Source organism: Mauremys reevesii, linkage group 12 (genome assembly GCF_016161935.1).
Source record: "Mauremys reevesii isolate NIE-2019 linkage group 12, ASM1616193v1, whole genome shotgun sequence".
Lineage (NCBI taxonomy): Eukaryota > Metazoa > Chordata > Testudines > Geoemydidae > Mauremys > Mauremys reevesii.
The window spans coordinates 39,565,062-39,577,740 of record NC_052634.1 but is presented as its reverse complement, the minus strand read 5'-3'; the positions used below and the strand labels follow the sequence as shown (position 1 = coordinate 39,577,740).

The window sequence follows — 12,679 nt, the reverse complement described above, 5'->3', positions numbered from 1 at the left end:
ACGTTGACAGCTCATAATTATCCTGTGATCAACCAATACACCCAGGTCTTTCTCCTCCTCTGTCACTTCCAGTTGATAAATCCCCAGCTTATTGCAAAATTATGCACTTGGGGACTAACAACTAGAATTTGTGCACTATTAATTTTCATCCCATTTCTATTACTCCAGCTTTCAAGGATGTGCAGATTTTCTTTTATGATTTTCCTGTCCTCCTCCATAGTGGCAATCCCTCCCAGCTTTGTGTCCCACTCCCACTTCTTGTGCGAAGATCACTAATAAAAGTGTTGAGTAAGATTGATTCCAAGACTGATCTGAGGAACTCCACTAGTAACTCCCTCCAGCCTGACAACTCACCATTCAATATGACCCCCTTGTAGACCCCCCTTTAACCAATTCTTTATTGACCTTTCGGTTCTCATATTAATCCCCATCTTCTCCAATTTAACGAATAGTTTCCCATGTGGAACTGTATCAAAAGCCTTATTGACGTCCAGATCACGTTTCTCTGGCACAATCTACCTTTGTAACACCATGTTTTATTTATTTATAGTGCTGAAGGCTGGGAGGAACTGTTAGCAATGGGCTGAGAATGGCCATGTGGAGATGGGGAAGAGATGGGAGGCGGCATTGGAGGTGTATCTGGGATTGTGTTTTGTAGGAGTCCATGTCTCTGCTCCCTGTGGCCATGGCGCCTTCCGTACCAAGGCAGCACGTCAGCAGAGCAGACGCACACACCATTGCTCCGCCTGGAACACGCAGCGTTCACTGCCAGACGGGCTGGGCAACTTTTCAGGGACCCAGCTTGATATGCCTGGCTGGGGTGGGTTCAGTTGGGCGGGAGTCTGGGGCTCTGATAGTTTGCGATGTTCCTTTTTGCATAGTCAGTTCTTTCCATTTAATGTTTTACCCCCACCGATGCCCGATGCCGCTCTCTTCTTAACTTGCTTCGGTTATTTCACTTCCAGGTTACCGCCAGTCATAGAATCATAGAATATCAGGGTTGGAAGGGACCTCAGGAAGTCATCTAGTCCAGCCCCCTGCAACTAGTCAGATACTAACCCAGACACCAACTCACAAGCATTCAATAAAGTCTAAACACATTCTTACAATTCTAATACCTCTTTTAACAATACTAACATAGGTGAGTCAGACTGATTCCAGCTATGTGTTTGTCCATGTTCAATTAAGACATGGGGGCTTTTGCAAGAGCTAACACCTCATCTGCCAGTGTCAGAGGCAGGATGGGCAGGGATAGTGTGTCTAGCCTCTTTGCCAGAAGCTGGGAATGGGTGGCAGGGGATGGATCACTTGATGATTTTTCTGTTCTTTCCCTCTGAAGCACCTGGCATTGGCCACTGAGCTAGATGGACCAGTGCTCTGATGCAGTCGGCCATTTTTATGTTCACAGTCTGTGTGAGGAATATCTACTCATTTGGACTCGCTGGGAGGCACAGAAAGAAACAAGATGTGCTGTGGCAAGAAGGCCCAGTCTCAGAGCCCCCAGGGTCACACTTGCCAAAAGCTAAAACTAGGCCCAGCCCATGAAAGGGGCACTCCCAGGAGAGACTGTATAAAGGCTGGAACATCCAACAACTTTGTAAACCCGAGACAGCTGCCTTGGGGACAATGACAGGGAGAGTCCCTCAAAGTGACTCCTTTGATTCTGCTCTTCTCTGGCCTTTGGTTCATAGAATCATAGAACTGGAAGGGACCTCGAGAGGTCACCAGTCCAGTCCCCTGCACTCAAGGCAGGACTAAGTATTATCTAGACCATGCCTGAGAGCTGTTTGTCCAGCCTGCTCTAAAAAATCCCCAATGATGGAGTTTCCACAACCTCCCTACGCAATTTATTCCGGTGTTTAACCACCTGGACAGTTAGGACGTTTTTTCCCCAATCTCCATCCTAAACCACCCTTGCTGCAATTTAAAGCCATTGCTTCTAATCCTACCCTCAGAGGTTAAGAAGAACAATTTTTCTCCCACATCTTTGTAACAACCTTTTATGTACTTGAAAACTATTACCATGTCCCCTCTCAGTCTTCTCTTCTCCAGACTAAACAAACCCAATGTTTTCAATCTTCCCTCATAGGTCATGTTTTCTAGACTTTTAATCATTTTTCTTGCTCTTCTCTGGACTTTCTCCAATTTGTCCACATCTTTCCTGAAATGTGGCACCCACAACTGGACACAATACTCCAGTTGTGGCCTAATCAGTGTGAAATAGTGCAGAAGAGTTATTTCTTGCATCTCGCTTACAGTACTCCTGCTAATACATCCCAGAATGAGGTTTTCTTTTTTTGCAACAGTGTTACGCTGTTGATTCATATTTACTTTGTGATCCACTATGACCCCCAGATCCCTTTCTGCAGCACTCCTTCCTACGCAGTCATTTCCCATTTTGTATGTGTGCAACTGATTGTTCCTTCGTAAGCGGTGTACTTTGCAGGTGTCCCTATTGATATTTACTTCAGACCATTTCTCCAGTTTGTCCAGATCATTTTGAATTTTAATTCTGTCCTTCAAACCACTTGCTACCCCTCCCAGCTTGGTATTATCCGCAAACTTGATAAGTGTAACAGAGACTGTTACTGGGAGAGTTTCCCGATTTCTCAGAGGGTTACACCCTGGTGTGAGGGGGCTAGGCCTGTACTGGAATAAGGTCACTCTGTTCTTCACAGTGTGGCGAACCTAGAATGTCCATTAGCAGGGAAAAATCCTGGGGGGAATCGGCTTGTGGAATGGATGAAAACCCCGTCTGAATTCTCTCATATCTCCCTTCTCACCCTGATAGGCTACAGACTAACGTCCACGTTTGCTCCAGATCATCCCATCCTCCCAGGGGGCAGGAAATGGCTACAATGGAGCTGGCTCAGGTAAGAGATTATCAGGGAGCTGATGGTGGGCTCTGCTTGGAGGGAGAGGAGCAGTAAATGCATAGGAGGGTGGGAGCTGCTGGAGGTGGTGGGAGACAGGAAATATTGAGGGTGGAGAAAGGGAGGGGACAGGATGTGACAAACCCGCTGAGATTTGTGTAATGTAGGGTATGATGGGTTGTCACCCCAGGGTGCAGTCTGGGGGGCTTCTGGGAACCGCTGTGCCCTCTAATCCTCAAGCTGGGCTGACCCTTCTCACACTGCTTTGCTGGAGATTGTCAGCCTCTCCAGGCCCTGTTATCACCCAGCATGACAGCAGGTGGCGCCATACACCCAACTAAGCTACCTGAGTGCTTTACCTAAGCCACTCAAGGACAGATAGAAGACGACAGCCAATTTCCCAGCTCCCCAACCTTGCACACTTGCTGTAGTATAAATTCAGAATTATACCATCTTATAGTGCACAGGGATCTCTATAATGTAATCTCATTAATATAATTCGCCTTCCCCTCAATATGGGAAAGATGTGCACAACAAGCTTGTGCTAACCAAGCTCAGATTTTCCCCAGACACTTCATTCAAAATACTTAACACTGGTTAAGATAAAGCATAAAACAAGTTTATTAACTGCAGAAAGATCGATTTGAAGTGATTATTGTTAGAAGAATAAAGGAGCAGGTTGACCCGGAGGCAGATACGAGTACAGGCTTCTTTATTGCAATACTTGTTCCCCTCGACCCAATTGTTGAGTAAGCACTGGATTAGTTACATCACTCTCCTTTTATCTCAGTTAGTATGTACACGCCTACATCCATTACAATACTCTCCCAACCCTTATTAAGTAATAGAAATACCCATACTGTTAGTATACCCACCCCTATCTATTATTCACAGGATTACACATGTCATACAGGTTTCAGAGTAGCAGCCGTGTTAGTCTGTATCCGCAAAAAGAGCAGGAGTACTTGTGGCACCTTAGAGACTAACAAATTTATTTTAGCATAAGCTTTCGTGATCTACAGCTCACTTCTTCGGATACATAGAATGGAACACACAGGAGATATTTATACATATAGAGAACATGAAAAGGTGGAAGTATGCATACCAACTGGAAGAGTCTAATCAATTGAGATGAGCTATCATCAGCAGGAGAAAAAAAACTTTTGAAGTGATAATTGAGTTGACCCATAGAAGGTGTGAGGAGAACTTAACATAGGGAAATAGATTCAATTAGTGTAATGACCCAACCATTTGGGTCTCTGTTTAAACCTAAGTTAATTGTATCTAATTTGCATATTAATTCAAGTTCAGCAGTCTCTCTTTGGAGTCTGTTTTTTTAAGTTTTTTTTTTTGCAAAATTGCCACCGTCAAGTCTGTCATGAGTGGTTAGAGAGGTTGAAGTGTTCTCCCACTGGTTTTTGAATGTTATGATTCCTGATGCCAGATTTGTGTCCATTTAGTCTTTTGCGTAGAGACTGTCCGGTTTGGCCAATGTACATGGCAGAGGGGCATTGCTGGCACATGATGGCATATATCACGTTGGTAGATGTGCAGGTGAACGAGCCCCTGATGGCATGGCTGATGTGATTAGGTTCTATGATGGTGTCACTTGAATAGATATGTGGTCAGAGCTGGCATCGGGCTTTGTTGCAAGGATAGGTTCCTGGGTTAGTGTTTATGTTGTATGGTGTGCGGTTGCTGGTGAGTATTTGCTTCAGGTTTGGGGGCTGTCTGTAAGAGAGGACTGGCCTGTCTCCCAAGATCTGTGAGAGTTAGGGATCATCTTTAAGGATAGGTTGTAGATCTTTGATGATGCGCTGGAGAGGTTTTAGTTGGGGGCTGTAGGTGATGGCTAGTGGCGTTCTGTTGTTTTCTTTATTGGGCCTGTCCTGTAGTAGGTGACTTCTGGGTACTCTTCTGGCTCTGTCAATCTGTTTTTTCACTTCAGCAGATGGGTATTGTAGTTTTAAGAATGCTTGATAGAGATCTTGTAGGTGTTTATCTCTGTCTGAGGGATTGGAGCAAATACGGTTCTATCTTAGAACTTGGCTGTAGGCAATGGATTGTGTGGTGTGTCATGGATGGAAGCTGGAGGCATGTAGGTAAGTATAGCGGTCAGTGGGTTTCTGGTATAGGGTGGTGTTTATGTGACCATCGCTTATTAGCACAGTAGTGTCTAGGAAATGGACCGCTTGTGTGGATTGGTTTAGGCTGAGGTTGATGGTGGGATGGAAATTATTGAAATCATGGTGGAATTCCTCAAGGGCTTCCTTTCCATGGGTCCAGAAGATGAAGATGTCATCAGTGTAATGTAAGTAGAGTAGGGGCGTTAGGGAACGAGAGCTAAGGAAGTGTTGTTCTAAGTCAGCCATAAAGATGTTGGCATACAGAGGCACTGCTATGGGTACCCGCTCCACCAAGCCTTTTAAAACTCTTGGATACAAGTTATCTGGACCTGCTGATTTAAACATATGTAACTTTAATAGCTGCTGTTTAACGTCCTTGTGAGTTCTTGTTGGAATGGAAAGAGTGTCGTCGTCAACATCTTATGAAATGAGTTACAGCATCTGTTTTTCTCCAAATCCAGGAGAGAAATATTTATTGAGGACTTTTACCTCTTCTGCATTATTTTTGATAATTCTGCCATTTCCATCTAGTAATTTACCGCTACCATCATTAGGATTAATTTTGTACTTAATATACTTTTAAAAACTTCCTTCATATTTCCATTGATTTCTTATAGCCAGTTTTCTACAATTCTGACCTTCTCACTTACATTCTTTACTATTGACTTCCCCTTTCTTCCATATATTTTATTTGGAGAGTGTTGGCATTCCTACCAGGGAGACACCAGCAGGGTCCAGAGACAGCCCCATCTCCTATATCAAGCTCTGGCTAGTAGGTATGTGATAAATGTGAAGACCCTGCCTCCGTCTGTCAGCTGGGAGACACAAAGGTTCTCTCTTTCTACCCTCTGATGCCTCCTGGATGCTCTAGACAAGGTGGGGTGGGACTCTGTTAACATGTGCCTCGCGGAGCTTCCATTTACCTGGTGCTGCTGTTCTGTGAATAATGGGACTGTGAGTGGGGCAGCAGGTACTGAGTGTTGGACTCTTTCTCTTTCAGGGGCCGGTGACCTTCGAGGAGGTGGCTGTGTACTTCACCAGAGAGGAATGGGCTCTGCTGGACCCCGCTCAGAGAGCCCTCTACAGGGATGTCATGCAGGAGAACTATGAGACGGTGGTCTTGCTGGGTGAGGAGTCCTGTCCCCTGGGTTATTAGAAGCTGTGGGGTCTCTAAAGAACCCGAGTAGTGATAATTTTATACCTTTATTTGTCATACAAGTTTTGACAAGATTCCTTGCCCCACTTTTTTGCCTTATCTCCCATACATAAGTATCATTTTTGGACATGTGCCTTTTTTGGTGCTGTCAGTCCTTTTAAAATTGCATTGAATGCATCCTTATTGGCTACATTAGCAACTACATTAATAGCTGTAGCTTTCATGCCTTTTCAATAGGAAAATATGCTGACTGTAGAATTCTAAAGTAAATAGGTGTGTGACTCATGCCTGGCTTGTGTGACAGGCAGATGAGCTCCTCTTCTGATAGGAGATGCAGCTGAAGAAGTGAAGTTTTTTACCCACGAAAGCTGATGCCTAAATAAATCCGTTAGTCTTTAAGGTGCCACCACTGGACTCCTTGTTGTTTTTGATAGGAGAGCGTATAATGTTGACATTCAGGACCCCACGGGTGAAGGGAGAACAGAGCTATGTGAGGGGAGGAGAAGCGGGGAATAGATAATTCTGGGGTGCCAGGACATGGGGAGGGGGTGTGCAGGGTTAGAGCTAAGAAGCAGCAGGGAGAGATGAGGTTGTGAGAGACGAGGAGGAAAAGCAAGAAGTTCCCAAGGTGCCGGGAGGTGGTGCCGGCTGAGAGTAATGGGACAAAGAGGAGGGGAGTGTGGAGGAAGGGCACCCAGGAGGTGGGCTGGGTGGGTCAGTGGGAGGGAGGAGAGGTTTAGGGCTCTGGAGCTGTGGGGAATCCCAGACCTTTAACCCCGAATCCCTACCCAAGCTTTAGAGCCTATACTCCGGTTTTATTTCTGTTCAGTTTCGTTTCATTATACATTTTTTTCCTAAATATTATTATTTTAACTCTTGACCTCCCTCTCCCGCTCATTACCCCCCTCCCCATATAACCTCCCCATCTCTATGCACAGCGACCCTGGCCACCGATCTGGAGTCCTTGATGCATCCTCCCTCCCATCGCGGGGCCGCTACCCAGGCACAAATGGGCACTTGATTGATGATGTCACAGGGTGGTGGTGTAGCCTGTACAATTTTTATGGCTATAAGATTACGTATTGGGGTACAGCTTGTCCTTGTACATGGCTACTCAAAGTTAATTGAGGGGATGAAATGTGGTGAAACACACAGAAACGTGATTTAATACAGAGAGTTATAATTGAAATCATAGGCATGGATCAATACACGTAACAATTAGACTATATAGTAAAGAGGGTCTTGCCCTGTGCATACTTACAAGTTATGGTCACCGTTGGAAACAAAGATGGAGGGGCAAGGGAGCCCATCAGAAGGGAGGCCCTGCTTCCGTTGACCCTATCTCAGGGACCCAACAAAATGAAAAAATGGTCACTAGGAAAGGTAATTTATCCACTTTATTATGGTAATAGGATGGCTATATACCATATCTGCTCCTTTACTCTGATGACAATAATGTCAATAACTGCCCCAACCCATATGTGGCCTTTGGGAAGTCCATAATTTAGCATCAAGCATTAATACTCATGATTTACATCACTTAGTTATTAATAATTCCAATATATGAATGCGTCCAACTGCTGAGACACTGCATAGCAACCTAATTGCTAAAGCCCACCCCCGCTTTCAGAATCCTGTGGTGTATTGCACCTGTTTGTGGTTACTCGTTAGTCTCTCAAAATCAGGGTGCAAAATATCTGACTTGGGATTCTCTCCTTAGGCCTATTCAGATAAATCCCAGACTTCAGCATAGCTACTCCCACAAAGCCTCCACCTAATATATGGCCCTTAACTGTAGCAAGCTTTGGCTATGTTTACACTACCGCAGTCAGTCGACCTACGCTGCGCAACTCCACCTACGTGAATAAAGTAGCTGGAGTCAGCGTACCTTAGATCGCGTTACCACAGGGTGTACGCTGCAGGGGGTTGACTTACTTTACTCTTCTCATCTGGATAGAATACAGGGGTCGACTGGAGAGCGATCTGCAGTCGATTTAGCGGGTGTTTACTACACCCGGTAAATCGACCATGGGTGGATCAATCTCAGAGCGTCAATCCCGGCTGTAGTGTAGACCTGCATCGCCTCCTTGCCCCTCCACGTGTGTTCCAAGCTAATAAGCAATATTGTGATCATGACATTTTCCCTCTAGCAAGTATAAAATTGCCCACAAGACATGGTGGTCGTAGATGATAAAATCAGGTCGGGGTCAACAGGAGTGAGAGTTTGGAGAGTCTTGTCCCCCCCTCTCCCCATCTGCAGCAGCCACAAGCTGTCTTCCCTCCAGGCTCCTTGGATCTCTGAGCCTGTCCCTCCCGAGCTTGCGTGGCCCAGTTCTTGTTTCTTACACTCTCCTTTTCCGGAAGAATTAGGGGCTGTTGCTTCTGAATTTTAGTGTTTAATTCCCCAGCCTTCTCCACACACTGGGGGAGTTTAATTCTCCCTCCCATTACACCTGAGTCACTAGGTTTCCTAATTCCCCCAAATCTGCTTTTGCGATGTCACAGTTCTGGGGTAGCGAAGCCTTTGAACTGCCTCCATGGTCTGCTCAAGCAATGGCCTCTTGGGTATCAGGCCGCTAGCCAGCCCCTCTCTATGGGTGGGGACCCACATGCCTCTCCTGTTTGACCAGGGTGTGAGGATTGCAGCTTGTTCTCCACTGTGTTCACTGGACTAACATCCAGTTCCCGTGCTTTGCTTTCTCTCCAGGGGCTGTGAGCCGTATGTGTGTGATAGAGGCAGGAATTTTGGTGATACTTCTATGATGCCAATACACACCTCAGTTTCCCTCTGTGGTTGGTATTGCTATGATTATAAAGAGGAGGAGACATGAGGTGTTTTGTCACGGAGCTGTCTTGGGGTGATATGAATGGGTCATTAAGGACAGGCTGGGACCAACCTACATCAATGGAATACCCGACAGAGACAAGGGAATAATTGTCACCTGTCCATGGGAGGATCTCAGTTTTGCTGAGTGAAGCATACATACATACATACTACCCTAATTAACTTACACCCAGCAAAATTAATTATACCGCAGGCAGAAACAATTAGAGAACCAGAAAAGTGGTGGACATAAAGATAAAACAATACAGAAATGAGGGTACCACAACCGTTGATAAGTGATTTCTTGCCAGACAGGATGCTATCAAACTAAATTTTCTTTAAGCATCTTAAGATCTATTTCGTTATCTGGTGGTTCTACCCCATTCCCCCATTCTGTGGTTGTCTTGTCTAGTTAGATTGTAAATCGTTCAGGGCATGGGCCATCTACTATTCTGTGTTTGTACTTTGCCTAGCACAATGGGGATCCACTGTTAGCTGGTCCTTAGGCACTAAGGTAATGCATATGATTTATAATAATAATAACTCTCCTGCCACTTTGAGCCAAGGAAGCCGGCCTTGGGACGTTACTGCTTAAAAATGATCTGGGGTTAAAACCGTGGACTATTCTTTGTGACAAGTATCCCACAAATTCCACTGACCTCCCTTGTTTTCTTTACCTGACGTAGGGTTTCTAAATTCCAAACCTGATGTGATCTCGCAGCTGGAACGAGGGGAAGAGCTGTGGGTCCCAGACCTCCAGGGCTCTGAGAAAGAAGTGCTCCTGAGAGCTGCCTGCACAGGTGAGGGATTGGTTAAACCATCTCAAAAACTGTCCATGAATACAGGAAATATTTGGGATGCCCTACAAAGACCTTGTGAGCTCTCCAAATTCAGGATTGTTCCCTTCAGATGTGGAATCATTAGGCAGATGTCACTCATGGCTTCCCACCTACCCTAACTGACAACTGGCAGCAGGTCCCTCCCCAATCTCGCTTTCCCCTGAGTGTTGTGGTGAGATACACACCCAGAACTGATCCCTTCCTCTCTCCTCTGGGGAAGGGTTTGGGGAAAATGAGCTCCTGATAGGTTTGATCTCTCCCACACATATTTTGGTTTGTTCATCCCGTTTTCCCTTCCTGTCTCTGAGATTTCCTTTCTCTCTGGCGCAGGGAGTGACCTATGTCTGGATTCTCTCTGTCTCCCATCAGGTGTTGGGATGGTGAGTGAGAATGAGGAGAATCCTCAACAGGAAGATGATGAGCAAGTAGAATCACATAGGACATTATCAGGAAGATCCAAAGGGAATGTTTCCAGGAGTTGTGCACTGCCAGAAAAAGCAAAAGCCTGTGAGACTCAGCAGAGTCCAGAGGAAAACTTAAGTAGCCTCTCAGACCTTATTACACACAAGAGAATCAACTTGGAAGAGACACATTACACATGGCATGAGTGTGGGAAAAGCTTCAATGAGAGCTCAGACCTTTTCACACATCAGAGAATCCACAGAGGAGAGAGACCCTACATGTGCTCTGAGTGTGGGAAAGGCTTCAATCAGAGCTCTACCCTTATCGCACATCAGATAACCCACACAGGAGAGCTGCCCTACACATGCTCGGAGTGTGGGAAAAGCTTCAGTTGCAGCTCAAACCTTATCAAACATCGTAGAATCCACACTGGAGAGATGCCCTACACATGCTCTGAGTGTGGGAAAAGCTTCAATCAGAGCTCACACCTTATCACACATCGTAGAATCCACACAGGAGAGCTGCCCTACACATGCTCTGAGTGTGGGAAAAGCTTCAGTTGCAGCCCAAAGCTTATCACACACCGTAGAATCCACACTGGAGAGACGCCCTACACATGCTCTGAGTGTGGGAAAAGCTTCAATCAGAGCTCACACCTTATCACACATCGTAGAATCCACACAGGAGAGCTGCCCTACACATGCTCTGAGTGTGGGAAAAGCTTCAGTCGGAGATCAACCCTTATCAAACATCATAGAATCCACACAGGAGAGAAGCCCCACACGTGCTCGGAATGTGGGAAAAGCTTCAGTTGGAGCTCAGACCTTATCACACATTGTAGAATCCACACTGGAGAGACGCCCTACGCATGCTCTGAGTGCGGGAAACGCTTCAATCGGAGCTCAGACCTTATTAAACATCGTAGAATCCACACCGGAGAGACGCCCTACACATGCTCTGAGTGCGGGAAAAGCTTCAAACGGAGCTCAGACCTTATCGTCCATCTTAGAATCCACACAAGAGAGACCCTACACATCCTCTGAGTGCGGGAAAAGCTTCATTGAGTGCCCAGACCTTGTCAGACATCGTAGAATTCACAGTGGAGAAGAGACCCTACACATGCTCTGCATTTGGGAAAAGCTTCAATCAAAGGTCATTCCCTATTAGATATCAGAAAATCCAAATGGGAGAGAACTGTAAGAAATGCCTTGATTAGGGCTGGCCAAAGATTTGTTTTTTAAAAAAATCACATTTGCTAATTCCAGTATAGTGATCTCTGCACCATCTTCACCGTGGTCTCTCAGCTCCCCCTGATGAATTGCCTCCTTCTGCCTTTTGCAGCTCCCCCTTCTTTGGGGTCAGTCCTGTGATCTTTTCTATCAACTCCTTTCCTTTTGATTCGTAGGAGCGTGTGTCCCTCCAGCCAGGAATGTTCATCAGCTCCAGGTCGGGGAGAGAGGGTTGATGCCGCCAAGCTACCCTGAGGCAAAAGCTACCTGTGTCTTACATCCACTAGGACTGTACATGGAATTGGCTGCTCAAGTTAGTGATTTTGGTGTAAAAAGACAATCATAGTTGTAGAGCAGAAGCAGCCCAGGGAATGAACCTAACAGGTAATGATCAAGTGATCTCTCTCCTGCCATCCATCTCCACCCTCTGACAAACAGGCTAGGGACACCATTCCTTACTCATCCTGGCTAATAGCCATTCATGGACTTAACCTCCATGAATTTATCCAGTTCTCTTTTAAACCCTGTTATAGTCCTAGCCTTCAGAACCTCTTCAGGCAAGAAGTTCCACAAGTTGACTGTGCGCTGCGTGAAGAAGAACTTCCTTTTATTTGTTTTAAACCTGCTGCCCATTAATTTCATTTGGTGGCCCCTAGTTCTTGTATTATGGGAGTAAGTAAATAGCTTTTCCTTATCTACTTTCTCCACATCACTCATGATTTTATATACCTCTATCATGTCCCCCCTTAGTCTCCTCTTTTCCAAGCTGAAAAGTTCTAGCCTCTTTAATCTCTCCTCATATGGGACCCGTTCCAGACCCCTAATCATTTTAATTGCCCTTCTCTGAACCTTTTCTAATGCCAGTATATCTTTTTTTGAGATGAGACCACATCTGTACGTAGTATTCAAGATGTGGGCGTACCATGGAGTTATATAAGGGCAATAATATATCCTCCGTCTTATTCTCTATCCCCTTTTTAATGATTCCTAACATCCTGTTTGCTTTTTTGATTGCCTCTGCACACTGCGTGGACATCTTCAGAGAACTATCCATGATGACTCGAAGATCTTTTTCCTGATTTGTTGTAGCTAAATTAGCCCCCATTATATTGTATGTATAGCTGGGGTTATTTTTTCCAATGTGCATTACTTTACATTTATCCACATTAAATTTCGTTTGCCATTTTGTTGTTCAATCACTTAGTTGTGTGAGCTCTTTTTGAAGTTCTC

At 45.4% G+C, this 12,679-nt stretch overlaps 1 pseudogene; it reads left to right on the top strand.

The window, feature by feature from the left end:
• Positions 1 to 11,230, top strand: part of LOC120375816 — a 647,258-nt pseudogene extending 636,028 nt beyond the window's left edge.
• Positions 11,231 to 12,679: the final 1,449 nt, after the last annotated feature.